At 36.9% G+C, this 15,304-nt stretch overlaps 1 long non-coding RNA gene across 1 annotated transcript in view; it reads left to right on the top strand.

The window, feature by feature from the left end:
• The first annotated feature begins 256 nt into the window (after positions 1-256).
• Positions 257-15,304, top strand: part of LOC105543187 — a 29,796-nt gene continuing 14,748 nt past the window's right edge. Inside the window, exons 1-2 of the long non-coding RNA XR_001006590.1 lie at positions 257-330; positions 1,844-1,949. This is a non-coding gene — a long non-coding RNA (uncharacterized LOC105543187). The remainder of the gene's footprint in view (positions 331-1,843; positions 1,950-15,304) is intronic.

Here is a 15,304-nt window from a genome sequence, read left to right as displayed (position 1 = left end):
TAATGAGAAACCACATAAAGACTAGCATGATGTTACTCTTAGAACATTAACAGGAAACAAGTTCTAAGGCTATCTCCTCCTACTTCATTTTTTTTCTCTTCCTGTCCAGATAATCATGAGTCATCATCCTGTATAAATGAATAATAGTTTAATTTAAAGAAGCCAATATTGTTTGGAGGTCGTTTATCACTTCACGGCTCTCATTCACAGTCAAGTCATGTGGAACTACACAACTTTCTTTTTGTGCACTGGAGCTGGAAATCTTGTTGAGTTTGTGAGGCCTTACTTCTGCATATTTGAATCTGGTGACCAAATTAAACATTGTTCTAAGTAAGCGGGTGGGTGGGGATGGTGATGGGCTGGGACTGAGGTGCGGAGACGGAGAGCTGCCTTGAGAGATTTTGGGCTTTCGCACTTGTGATTTCAGGGCATGGAAGCTGGATTTGGGTTTGAATAGTAGTATGTTGATAGTGGTGTGTGTGATAGAGAACTGATCCTAAAACTTAATATTTCAATAAGAACAATCGTAAAGGACAGAAAATGGGACACTTTTTAAAGGCAAACTAAAGAAATTGGATTTATACTGTTAGGACTAATGATTGAAAGCAAAGGAAAACTCAAGCAACGGTCCTCAGCCGGCACATTCAAATGATAAATTGCATTTAAGCACTGAAAGAAACAACAGCTGCAGTTAATGAAAAGCCAAATTTATCTAAATTTCTCCAGTTGATCAGTCAAAATAATCAGTATGGCTCTCACTCCGTAATCACTTTTTGGCGGGGGAGGGGGAGGAGAGGGGAGATGGGAGACAGGGAGGACAAAGAGAGAAGATAGGTTTTTATTTTAAAAGGTATAGCTTCCAAAAAGGAACTGTAAAACTACTGAGTTGTAGAAAATTCATTTTCTTGTTATCAATATCATCAATACTCTAGATTTGTTGTTTTATTTTTAACTCCCCTAAGGATAATGCAGTTGGCTCTTGTATGGAAGGAAGCCTATAGACGTGGGCTGGAGGCGGGAAATCCAGGGGCGGGTTGTGATAATGATACAAATCTGAAATGCTTTCCAAAACATCATATGTCCATTGAGCTGTTTCATTATTACAACACCTGTGAAATAGACAACAGGTATTGTTCGTGGCAGTTTTACACAGACAGGTACCAAAGGTTTGGGGGGGCCAAGTGACCTACCCAAAGTCAGCTAATAAGCTCCTCTACAAGCTGGGGACAGAAGAAGATGTCCACACTCCTCACCAAACGCTTTACTAGAAAACGGAAATAAATTCTCCATGCCTCATATCCTTACTTGGTGAAAGCAGGAAAATCCTGTTGCAGAAACCACTTGGAGGAGCTGCCGTCAAAGGCTGCCTGGGGCCAGCTTCCCTCCAGCACAGAGCACTGCGCAGAGCCTGCATGTGGTGTGGAATTCCATTAGAACTTACTCACCATATGTTTGTCTGCTGGTGTTCAATGGAACCTGAGGGAGGGCATAATGGATCTCCGTTACTAAACCGTGTGGAAGGCTTCCAGAGATTTAATAGTCTACCTCGAGGTGATGAATAGAGGCGCTCTTGTGTGCCTTGCATAATCAGGGAGCCTTGGTGCTCTGAATGCGCCACGCTCTCCTCCGACACCCTTCTGGAAAAGTCTGTACAGCTGGCACTCCTGGAGTCATTTCAAAAGTGGAGATGGGCGGGGAGGGTGCCTTCCTCTTATCTTCCTGGAGAAAAGATCTGCGGGATGAGATTGCACTGATAGCTGGAGATTTTGAGTAGAAGGAAATAGGCTAGAGGATTGGAGAGGAGAGGGAAGGCATTCGGTGACCTGGATTTCCCTCCTTGCAGATGTAGTGGTCTGATCATTCTACCAAGGCCATGACTGTGAAGAGCACTGTGGGTGATGGCTGGTGGCCCACGGGAGCTGGCTTGTGCACGGCGCCCGAAGCCAAAGGTGAGGGGCCGCTGGTAGCACTGAACCATGAGGCTGCCAAATGGCCATGAAATTCTATTCTTTCCCGTTAATTTTCTCACTGATGTGCTTTTAATTCATATGGCGTAGGAGCGACAGAAATAGAACTATGGTAGAACTTTGCTGGTTTGTCTGCCAGGGAACTGAACACTTGAAAAGGTAGGAGCGCAAGGAGACTGAGCCCGTGAACTCAGGAAGGGCAGAAACCAAACTGCTTCTCCAGTGGATTCAAAGTCTAGATAGCTGTGAGAGTGGGAGACATGGAGAGTGCAGGTTATTCGTTCTTTTTCTCATTCCTGTGGCTCTTTACCATCCCCTCTGGTCTTCCGCCATCTTGTAGGTAACATTTCTCATTGCTGCCTCTTCTCTTCTCTTCTCTCTTCTCTTCTCTTCTCTTCTTCTCTTCCTTTTTTTTTTTTTTTTTTTTAACGGAATTTCGCTTTTGTTGCCCAGGCTGGAGTACAATGGCGCAATCTCGGCTCACTGCAACCTCCGCTTCCCGGGTTCAAGCGATTCTCCTGCCTCAGCCTCCCGAGTAGCTGGGGTCACAGGCATGCACCACCACGCCCAGCTAATTTTGTATTTTTAGTAGATACGGGGTTTCTCCATGTTGGTGAGGCTGGTCTCGAACTCCTGACCTCAGGTGATCTGCCCACGTTGGCCTCCCAAAGTGCTGGGATTACAGGCATGAGACACCGCGCCTGGCCTTCCTTTCCTTTTTTGACAGTCTAACCCACACATTAAATCCTACCATGAAAACCATAGCCCATCCCTCCAGTATGGACTGTGCATTGCACCAAAATATGAGGGCATTTTTGGTACCTGGAGCCATGTTTGAAGTGGATGGAATGCTGAAAGCCGACAGAGAGCCATCTTTTCATGGACTTGCCTGCAGGTCTGCGCATGAAGGAATCTTGTATAATTCTTCCAGTTTAAGCAAACTATGAGGTATTCGTTTTTCATTTATTCAGCATCTACCATGTAGCAAGTACTTGTCAGACATGCAGAGTACAACAACAAACAAGGCTTGGTGCTTGCCCTCTAGAGGCTTTCTGGGAATGCATTAAAATAAACCAGAAGTTGGTGAAGTGTTAGATGTGTGGCAGAATTTCCTTTTCCTATCTGTTTGTTTACACAGGGAACTCCAGGAACTGGGAGAGGATAATGGGGCTAATTGTAATGTCAAGGTAGAGAGAGAGTTTGTAATGTGACTTGAGGTTGGGAAGGGGCAAATTTTCTTTTAGGATTATAAAGTAAAATTATATCAGACACTAGCCAAGGGTGCAGTTGGGCATGAATCGCTTATCTAGACCTAATGGGCAGTTATTGGCAGGAGATTGATCTCCCATGCCAATGGGAGATGCATCTGAAATTGTTTTCAGATACTTGAGGAGAACAAAAGAAATAAAAGAGGAAGCTGAGCCAGAGAGTGGGCCACCTCCGCTCCCTCAACTCCTGGGGTCCAAAGCTCCCCTTTTCTTTCATCTAGAAGCAAAAGAGGGAGAGAATAGCTTAGACCACAACACATGGCAGGCTTTGAACCTTGCAAGGTCAGGGATGCACCAAAGCTAAAGGAAGAGAATTAATTTCAGGAATGGAAAAGTTTGGGACTTCTGGAGCAAAGAAACTAGGAGAAAGAACGTCAGAAAATTTGGGTAGTTCAACTAGCCTTTACTTGTTTATACTTGTAGTGCTGGTGATATTCTCAAGGTGTACTTGAAGATCAAAATAAGAGTTTCCAATCCAACTAGGGTAGGAGGGTTTAGGGGAGAGTGGAAGAAGTGTACCATCATCTGTAAATCCTGAAGCATCGTAGACATTAGCACAGGACAGTCAAACAGAGGCCAGTAGATATTAGCTCTGTTCGTTATTCTTCACAAATTCCTGTGCTTTCTCTGTATACACCTTGTCTTTTCTCCTTTCCAACATTATCTTCATGAGGATTCTTTGTTCTTTTCTACCAGACTAGTGGTTGTGGATATACTTGGGACTCTTCCTTTTCCCAGTGCTAGACTCTCTAGTTAGGAGGATCAGTAGGTCTCTGGTTAGAGAGTAGGAAATTCAAAGGTCATAGAAAGATGAGGCATGGGACAGAGAGCTGCAGGGAGAATCATTACTTTCTTCTCAGCCATAAAGTTTTCTGCAGTGTGACACCAAGTTGGCCTTCCAGGCCTATTTCTCAGTCCTGCTGTAGTCACCCTGGCTTCTGGGCCTTCCCTTGACGTTCCTTGGCTTCTTTGTCATGCTATTGTTTACGAAGTCTCTGGTTTCCTTTACCAGTCCTAAAGGGGATGCTATCCATTTCCTCTCAATCCTACCTGATGCAGCTTTCGGAAACGCACAAAAGACTCTTTTTACAAACTCCTTGAGCATTTATTGGCAGAATGTTGTTCCTTAGAGGTAGCTAATTTTTTTTTTCTTTCTTCTAGATGCTTTTGGGATTTTTTTCTGTGATTTGCTGTTCCAAAAATTCATGAGAATGTGTCTGGATATGGATGTGATCCCTTTCAAAGTTAAAAACCCAAATTCTTCTCTCTAGGCCTTTTCCATTTTTTATCTGCAAAGTGGAAATAACTACTTACCTTCAGATTGTTGGGAGAGTTTAATAAGATGAAAGACGTAAAAGCACAGTATCACCTGCAAGTTTACCCCCTCCCTACGTCAGCAAATCCATACCTGGCCAATTAGCAAGAGTAGAAGATTTCTAAAGGTTCCCCAGTAGCCTTACATAGGGAAAGGTGGTGCTTTCAGCTACAGAATATCTTCTCAGCATTTGTAAGCTTCTTTAATTGGTAACAGATCCAATGATCCAATCCAGCAGCTGCAGCAGGTAGAAGGGTTGAAAGATTCTAGAAGCTGCCTACTCCTGCTGCATTAGACATTTATATTATAATCATTGGCCTCATTTTCCTGTTTATCTCCTTAAACTTTTTTTTTAATCAGCTTTTCCCCCCAGGTGTGATTTACATACAGTTATATTCACCCTTTTTTTTTTTTTTTTTTTTTTTTTTGAGAGAGTCTAGCTCTGTCACCCAGTCTGGAGTGCAGTGGCACAATCTCGGCTCACTGCAAGCTCCGCCTCCCGGGTTCACGTCATTCTCCGGCCTCAGCCTCCCGAGTAGCTGGGACTACAGGCGCCCGCCACTGCGCCCGGCTAATTTTTTCTATTTTTAGTAGAGACGGGGTTTCACCATGGTCTCGATCTCCTGACCTTGTGATCCGCCCGCCTCGGCCTTCCAAAGTGCTGGGATTACAGGCGTGAGCCACCGCGCCCGGCCTATTCACCCTTTTAAGTGTTCAGTTCATTAAGTTTTGGCAAATATTTATCATCACTGCCTCATTATACTCACGATAAAGAATATTCCCATCACCCCAGAATCTACTTCATGCTTCTTTCCCTTTAATCACCTCTGCTCCTTCCAGTCCCTGGCAATCACTGTTGGGCTTTCTATCATTTTAGTTTTGCCTTTCCCTGTATTTCTTATAAATTGAATCATACAGTTAGGTAGTTGTATGTCTTGGGTTTCTTTCATTTAGCAAACTGCTTTTAAGATTCATCGATGTTGTTTTATGTAGCATGAACTATTTCCTTTATATTGTTGAGTAGTATCCCAATGTGTAGATATACCAGAATATGCTTGTTTATTCATAGTTGATAGACATTTGGGTTATTTGCAGTTGTTGACTATTATTAATAAAGTGACTATGAACATTTGCACACAAAACATTGTGTAGAAATATGCTTCCATTTCTCAGGTAAATACTATGAGTAGAATTGCTGAGTGATATGATAAGCGTATGCCAAAATGGTTTCCAAAATGGCTGTATAATTGTATATTCCCACCAGCAATGTATGAGTTTCAGTTGCTCCATATTCTCATCAATCCTAGGTATTGTCAGTCTTTTTAATTCTAGCTATTTCAGAGATAGTATAGTGGTATTTCATTGTGGTTTTAATTTGCATTTCTCTAATGACTAATGACGTTGAACATCTTTTTACGTGCTTATTTGCCATTCATATTTTCTTTGTTCAAATCTTTTACTCATCTAAAAAATCAAGTTGTCTTATTATTATTGAATTGTGTTTTTTAGTATGTTCTGGATTCAAGTCTTTCATCAGATACAAATTTTGCAAACATTTTCTCCCACCCATTTTGTGGCTTGTATTCTTATTAATAGTCAATTTTAAAGATCAAAAGTTTTTAATTTGACAAAGTCTAATTTGTCATGTTTCTCTTTGTATTTTCTGTGTCCTATTTTTGAAATATTTTCCTAACCCAAGATCACAAATATTTTTTCTTACGGATTTTTTTTGAAGTTTTATAGTTTTAGCTCTTATATTTAGACGTGTGATGCTTCTTGAGTTAATTTTTATGTATTGTGAAAGGTTAGTGTCTAGGCTTGTTATTTCTCCAAATGGATATCCAATTGTTCCAGCACTATTTGTTGGAGAAAACTCTTTCCCCATTGAATAACTTTGACATCCTTGAGTAGATCTATTATTGGACTCCTTTTTGTTCCACTGATCTGTATGTCTATCCTCATATAAATACTATACTGACTTAATTATTATAGCTTTACAGTAAGTCTTGAATCAGGTAGTGAACACTTTCTAACTTTTTCTTTTTCAAATTTATTTTAGCAATTTCAGGTCATTTCATTTCCCTATAAAATTTAGAATCAGCTTACCAGTTTCTGCAAAAAGACTGCTGTGATTTTGATTGGGATTGTATTAAACCCTTAGATCAATATGGAAAAGTTGGTACATTAATAATTTTGAGTCTTTCATTCATGAACATAGTATGTCTATTTATTCAGATCTTTAATTTCTTTTAGCAATATTTTATTTTGTAGTTTTTAGTATGTCAGTATTACACATATTTAGACAAATCTCTAACTCTTCATATTTTTGACACGATTGTAAATGGTATATTTATATTTTAAAAGTAAACGTCCAATTATTTGTTGCTAGTATATATAAATGCAATTGATTTTTATATATTCATCTTGTATTCTGTGATCTTGCTAACCTCACTTTTTAGTTCTGGTAGCTATTTGTATATTCCTTGGCATTTTTCATGTGGACAATTGGGCCATCTGCAAATAGAGACAGTTTTACTTCATTATTTTAACTCTCTATGATTTTAATTGTTTTTTCTTCCCTTATTGCACTAGTGGAATATCAGTACGATGTTAAATAGAAGTGGTGTGAGCAGAGATCCTGACCTTGTTCCTAATTTTAGGGAGAAAGCATTCAGTCTTATCTCCACATATGTTAACATTCCAGAATACCATTTTCTTATTGTTTTAGATAGTCAACTATCTTTTAAAGACATTAAAAAATCAGATTAAAGTCTTTTATACTCGCCATTTCCATTGCTCTTCATCCCTTTGTGAAGATCTAAATTTCCATCTGATATTTTCCTTCTGCCCGAGGAATTTTAACCTTTTTTTGTAATGCATGTTTGCTGACAAAGAATTATTTAGGCATTTGTTTTTCGCAAAACATCTTTATCTTGTCTTCAGTTTTGAAAGGTAAGTATGCTGAGTATAAAACTCTACATTGACAGTGTTTTCTTTTAGTATTTTAAACATGTCTCTCCATTGTCTTCTGTCATGCATATTTTTGGAGAAGTCTGCTGACATTCTTATTTTTGTTTATTTGTATTAAGTGTGTCATTTTTTATTTGACTGCTTTTAAGATGTTCTTTTTTTGGCACTTTTATGATAATTTGCCTTGGTGTGATTTTCTATGTCTATTTTGCCTGAAGTTTGTTGAGTTTCTTGGATTTGTGGATTTACAGTTTTCATCAAATTTAAAGTTTTTTGGCCATCATTTCTTCAATTTTTTTTTCTTTCTGTCTCAATCCCTAGTCCTTTTTTCCTTTCAAAACTTTAATTAAATGTATGTTAGACTGGCTGATATTTCCCCAAATTCACTGAAGTTTTGTTTTGCTCTGTTCATTTTTTAAATTCTTTTTTTCTCTCTGTGCTTTACATAGAATATTTTTTTATTGCTACGCTTTCAAATTCACTTTTTGTTTTTGCAATGTTTAATATGCTGTTAATCTTATCCAGTGTATTTATCAATACATATCCCTAGAAGTTCATATAGTTCTTTTTTATATTTTCCACATTTTTTCTCATCACATTTATGTTTTGAAAAATATCCTTGAATATATGGAATATATTTTTGATAGTGTTTTTAAGTCTTCTCTAATAATTTAATTATTTCTGTTGTTTCTGGGTCAGTTTTGACTGGTTGAATTTTCCCCTAGTTATAGGTCATATTTTTCTGCTTTTTAAAACATGCTTATAACTTTTTATTGGACTCTAGTCATTATGAATTTTATGTTCATTCATGCTGGGTTTTGCCGTATTCTTTAAAGCATGTCGAATTTGTTCTGCATATAGTTATGGTACTTTCATATCAGTCTTATCATTTCCAGGCATGCTTTTAAGTTTTGTTAGGGCATGTCCAGAGCAGCCTTTATTCAAAATACTGATCATTTAGCTTCACTGTGAAACCACCCCCATTCTGAGGACTCTATTCAGTTTCCTGTGTATCATGAGATCCCTCTTCTGTGGTGGTTTGGAATTTGAACATAAACTCTTCCTAGCCATATGTGAACTATGAAAATTATTTGATCTATTACTTTCCAAAGTTTCACCCCATATTATGTACAGATTATTTCTCAAAGACTTGAGGGCATCCCTCTGTAGTTCTCCGGAACCCTCTATGCAGCCCTACTTACTCTTGTCTGCAAATTCTAGACACGTTGGCCTCCCTATCTTTGTTTCCTAAACTTAGTGAGAAAAAGTTGACTGAATTCTCTTCTTGAGTTCTCCCTCCTGTACTGAGGCCTGGAAACTCTCTCTAGGCGGTGATTTGGGTTAATTTTACTGCTCATCTCATTTGTTTCCTTTCTCTCACAGATCATAGTCCCGTGCTATCTGCTGCACATGTCTGAATACTATTTCATGTTTTTTGTCTGATTTTCAGTTGTTTACAGAGACATTTCCCATAGCAGTTAATTCTTCATTGGCAGAAGTGAAAGTCCTAGACTTTTAACAAAGGAAGCAATTGATGCACAAATACATCCCTTATATATTTTTAAAAAGGGCAGATAATACAGGTTAAATGCAATTCCCTCTGGATTTCTTCATCTGTCCCCATCCAATGTCACCTCTACCCTACATCAGTCCTTTCTGTAGAGGTAACTACCATTACCAGTTTGGTGTTTATTTTTTCTATTTTTTTCTGAGCTCATTCAATACATTTACAAATTTATATTTGTTTAAATGGGAATATGCTATGGTTTTATATTTTTTGAGATTTGACCATTTTTGTGTAAATGAAATTTGTACAACTTGTCATTTTCACTTAGTGTACGTCTGTGATATATTGCCATATGAGTTTAAATAAATATACCTTTTTCTTTTAAACTACTGCATAGTATATTAACGTGAATATGGACATATGGATATACTATATAGTATCTAGTTTATCCATATGAATATGTTTTAATTCATTTAGCAACTTCCTGTCTTTAGACTTCTTACCTTTCTGACCAATAAGTAGTTATGGATTACTGAATATTTGATTAAAAAAAACAAATTGTAACCAATATTAATCATTCAGAATGGTGGCTAATATGTCAATTGAAATAACATAATATTAAAGCAAATAATCCCTGCCCCAGGTTATAAAATGGAACATTGCTAGTTTTTTTAGAAATTTTCTTTGTTTCTTTCTGACATAATTCCCTCTACCCTTCAAACATAACTACATAGTACTCTTCTGTGGTAATCCTTTCTCTTGTTTACTTTATACTGTTACCACTAATGCACATCAGTAAATTGCATTGCATTTCCTTCTCTTTTTGAACTTAATACAAATGGAATGACACTGTAAATATTGTTTTGTCACTTGCTTCTTTTTCTCATTTCTGTTTGTGAAATTCATTTTCATGTATTATTGATGTGTACTTAATTTTATTGTGGTATATTATTCTACTTTAAATATGCTACACTTTATTTTTTCCATTCTACTGTTGATGTACATTTGGGATGTGTCCAATTTTAGGCAATGTTCCTATGAACAACTGGTACAAACCTTCCAAGGCATGAGTTTCTCTGGTGTATATCTAGAATTGCTTGGTCATAATGCATGCATGGGTGCTACGTTTTTAGGCATGGTCAAATTTTTTCCAAAGGAGTTTTGTAAATATATACCTCCACAAACAGTGTTTGAATTTTGACATTGCATCCACATCCTCACCAGCACTTGGTATTGTAAAACATAATTTTTTCTTTTTTCTTTTTTTTTTTTTGAGACGGAGTCTCGCTTTGTCATCCAGGCTGGAGTGCAGTGGCACAATCTTGGCTCATTGCAAGTTCCACCTCCCGGATTCACGCCATTCTCCTGCCTCAGCGTCCCGAGTAGCTGGGATTATAGGAGTCTGCCACCATGCCCGGCTAAGTTTTTGTTTTTTTTTTAGTAGAGATGGGATTTTCCCATGTTGGCCAGGATGGTCATGATCTCCTGACCTCGTGATCCACCCGCCTTGGGCTCTCAAAGTGCTGAGACTACAGGCGTGAGCCCCCGAGCCCAGCCAACATAATTTTTTCAAATCTCATACCAGTATAGTAATTACTAAGTGTTCTTTTAATTTGCATTTCTTTGATTATTAGTAAGGTCAAGAACCTTTTTATGTTTATTGACTATTCAAATTTCCTTTTTATAATTAATTAATTAATTTTTATTTTTTTGAGACGGAGTCTCGCTCTGTTGCCCAGGCTGGAGTGCTGGAGTGCAGTGGCGTTATCTTGGCTCACTGCAACCTCTGCCTCCCAGGTTCAAGCGATTATCCTGCCTCAGCCTCTCAAGTAGCTGGGACTACAGGTACACGCCACCATGCCCAGCTAACTTTTGTATTTTTGGTAGAAATGGGATTTCACTTTGGTGGCCAGGCTTGTCTTGAACTCCTGACCTTGTGATCTGCCTGCTCTTTGGCCTTCCAAAATTCTGGGATAACAGGTGTGAGCCACCGTGTTGGGCCTCAAATATTGTTTTTTAAAGTCGAGTCTTTTGTTCATTTCTTTTTCTTGCTTCTCCTTCTTCTTTCTTCCTCTTGTTTTTCTTCTTCATCTTCTTTTCTTTTTTTCTTTTTTAGCAATTTGCAGAAATTATACTATAATCTGGATTGTCATTCTTCTTTAATTACTTGAGTTGCAAATATTTTCTACCAGTTGGAGGTTATCTTCCCACTATCTTTGTGGTGTCTTTTGATGAACAAAACTTCTTAATTTTAGTATAGTCTAATTTTTCATTTTATTTATTACAAAGTTTACTTTTTGTGTCTTATTTAAAAACTCTTATATACCAAGAAGATATTAACTAAAATATTATATCTTTACTTTTCATATATAGGTGTTTAGGATTAAATAACTGGATTGATTACCTGTATATGTATATGTAGATAAAGGTAAATTTTAATTTTTCTCTAAAGAATACCTGATTCTGATAGCACAATTTTCTTTTGAAATTTTGTTATTTTTTCCACTGAACTACAATGCAACTCAATTATATATCAGTTGTCCTGGTATGTATTGTTGAGGTTCTGGATTCTCTGTTTTGTTTGATTTTCTCTGTTTCTACCTTTTAGCCTATACCAGGCTGTTTTAATAATAGTAGCTTTATAACAATTTTTAATAATTGGTAGAACAAGGTCCCCTCCCCCCAGTTTTCTTCTTCATGCTTATCTTGGTCAAGAATAGCCAACACTTTAATAGTTTCACATGAATTTTAGAATCAGCTTTCAATTTCAAAGCACTCAAACATACACGTACATGCACATTTCTTTCCTCACTTCTCTCTTCACCCTCCCTGTGCCATTCACACACAACAAACTGTTGAGATTTTGGTATTTATTCTATTGAATATATAGATCAATTTAGGGAGAATGGACATCTTTATTACTGGAGTCTTTTAATCCCGTATAGTCTACTTTGTATTTATTTACATTAAAAATCTTTAAAAGCAGTGTTATTTTTTCCATAGAGTTTTTTTATTATTTTAGTAAATTTTTTCCTAGATAATCCATATTTTATAAATGGTGTTTTAAAATTGTCACCTTCTAGGTAACTGTTGCTAGTATATAAAAATGTAATGGTTTTTATATGTAATTTTATATCAAATATTCTTGGTAAACTTGATTCCTGTTATGTATCTGAACAACAGTTTTATTTTTTCCAAATCTTTATCCTTTTTATTTCTTCGCAGTATTGTCTAGGATCTCCAGTATATTGTTGAATAAAATTAGTGATAGTGGATATTTTTGTCTTATTTGTAATCACAAAGGGAATACTTTTAATATTTTACTCTTAAAAATGGGACTTAATGTATATCATATATATGATTATGTATTTTTTAAAAAAATTATTTATTTTCCCCATAAGTTATTGGGGTACAAGTGGTATTTGGTTACATGAATAAATGCTTTGTGGTAATTTGTGAGATTTTGGTGCACCCATCACCTGAGCAGTACGCACTGCACCACATTTGTAGTCTTTTATCCTTCATCCCCCTCTCACGCTTCCCCCCAAGTCCCCAAAGCCCATTGTATCATTCTTATGCCTTCATGTCCTCATAGCTTAGCTCCCACATATCAGTGAGAACATATGATGTTTGGTTTTTCATTCGTGAGTTACTTCACTTAGAATAATAGTCTGCAGTTTCATCCAGGTCACTGCAAATGCTGTTAATACATTCCTTTTTATGGCTGCATAGTATTTCATTATGTATGTATGTATGTGTGTGTATATATATATATAAATATGTAAATCATAGTTTATCCACTTGTTGGGCATTTGGGTTGGTTCCACGATTTTGCTATTGTGAATTGTGCCACTATAAACATGAGTATCCAAGTATCTTTTTCGAATAATGACTTCTTTTCCTTTGGGTAGATACCAGGTAGTGGGATTACTGGATCAAATGGTAGTTCTACTTTTAATTCTTTAAGGAATCTCCACACTGTTTTCCATAGTGGCTGTACTAGTTTATATTCCCACCAGCAGTGTAGAAGTGTTCCCTGTTCACCACATTCATGCCAACATCTACTGTTTTTTTTTTTATTTTTTGATTGTGGCCATTCTTGCACGAGTAAGGTGGTTTTGATTTACATTTCCCAGATCATTAGTGATGTTGGGCATTTTTTCATGTTTGTTGGGCATTTGTATATCCTCCTTTGAGAATTGTCTATTCATGTCCTTAGCCCACTTTTTGATGGGTTTGTTTGTTTGTTTTTTTTTTTTTTTTTTTGTTTGAGTTTGTTGTAGATTCTGGGTATTAATCCTTGGTCAGATGTGTAGATTGTGAAGATTTTCTCCCACTCTGTGGGTTGTTTGTTTACTCTGTTGACTGTTCCTTTTGCTGTTTAAAAGCTCTTTAGTTTAATTAGGTCCCAACTATTTTTCTTGGTTTTTGTTTCATTTGCTTTTGTGTTATTGGTCATGAAATCCTTGCCTAAAACAATATTTAGAAAGGTTTTTCCAGTGTTATCTTCCAGAATTTTTATAGTTTCAGGTCTTAAGTTTAAGTGCTTAATCCATCTGGAGCTGATTTTTGTATAAGATAAGAGACGAGGATCCAGTTTCATTCTCCTACATGTGGCTAGCCAATTATCCCAGCACCATCTGTTGAAAAGGGTGTCCTTTCCCCACTTTATGTTTTTGTTTGATTTATTGAAGATCAGTTGGCTTTGGTTTATTTGGTTTATTTCTGGGTTCTCTATTCTGTTTCCTTAGTCTATTTGCCTGTTTCTATACCAGTACCATGCTGTTTTGGTGGCTATGGCCTTATAGTATAGCTTGAAATCAGGTACTGTGATGCCACCAGATTTGTTCTTTTTGCTTAGTCTTGCTTTGGCTATACAGGCTCTTTTATGGTTCCATATGAATTTTAGAATTGTTTTTTTCTAATTCTGTGAAGAATGATGATGGTATTTTGATGGGTATTGCCTTGAATTTGTAGGTAGCTTTTGGCAGTATGGTCATTTTCACAGTATTGATTCTACCCATCCATGAGCGTGGGATGTGTTTCCATTTGCTTGTGTCATCTATGATTTCTTTCAGCTGTGTTTTATAGTTTTCCTTGTAGAGGTCTTTTGACTCCTTGGTTAGGTATATTCCTAAGTATTTTTGTTTGTTTGTTTTTTGCAGCTATTGTAAAAGGGGTTGAGTTCTTGATTTGATTCTCCGCTTGGTTGCTGCTGGTGTATAGAAGATGGGAAATTTGCTGAATTGTTTTATCAGTTTTAGGAGGTTTCTGGAGGATTTCTTAGGGTTTTCTAGGTAAACGATCATATCATCAGCAAACAGTGACAGTTTGACTTCCTCTTTGCTGATTTGGATGCCCTTTATTTCTTTTTCTTGTCTGATTGCTCTGGCTAGGACTTCTAGTACTATATTGAAGAGGAGTGGTGAGAGGGGGCATCCTTGTCTTGTTCCAATTTTCAGAGAGAATGCTTTCAACTTTTTCTCATTCGGTATTATGTTGGCTGTGGGTTTGTCTTAGATGACTTTTATTACATTAAGATATGTCCCTTGTATGCTGATTTTGCTGAGAGTTTTAATCATAAAAGGATGCTGTATTTTGTTGAATGTTTCTTCTGCATCTATTGAGATGATCATGTGATTTTTGTTTTTAGTTGTGTTTATGTGGTGTATCACATTTACTGACTTGTGTATGTTAAACCATCCCTGTATCCCTGATATGAAACCTACTTGATCATAGTGGATTATCTTTTTGATATGTTGTTAGATTCAGTTAGCAAGTGTTTTGTTAAGGATTTTAGTATCAATGTTCATCAAGGATATTGAGCTATAGTTTTCTTTTTTGGTTATGTTCTTTCCTGGTTTTGTTATTAGGGTGATGCTGGCTTCATAAAATGAATTAGGGAAGGTTCCTTCTTTCTTTATCTTATGGAATAGTGTCAAAAGGATTAGTACCAATTCTTCTTTGCATGTCTGGTAGAATTCTGCCGTGAATCTGTCTGGTCCTGAACTTTTTTTTGGTGGTAATTTTTAAATTACCATTTCAATCTCTCTGCTTGTTATTGGTCTGCAGGGGGTGTCTAATTCTTCCTGATTTAAGCTAGGAGGGTTGTATTTTTCCACCTCTTCTAGGTTTTCTAGTTTATGTGTGTAAAGGTGTTCATAGTAGCTGTGAATGATCTTTTGTATTTCAGTGTTGTCAGTTGTAATAACTCCTGTTTCGTTTCTTAGTGAGGTTATTTAGATTTTCTCTCTTCTTTTCTTGGTTATTTTTGCTA

The sequence above is a fragment of the Mandrillus leucophaeus genome, unplaced genomic scaffold (assembly GCF_000951045.1).
Source record: "Mandrillus leucophaeus isolate KB7577 unplaced genomic scaffold, Mleu.le_1.0 Scaffold279, whole genome shotgun sequence".
NCBI lineage: Eukaryota > Metazoa > Chordata > Mammalia > Primates > Cercopithecidae > Mandrillus > Mandrillus leucophaeus.
The sequence above is the reverse complement of the archived record's forward strand: the minus strand, read 5'-3'. Positions and strand labels throughout refer to the sequence as shown.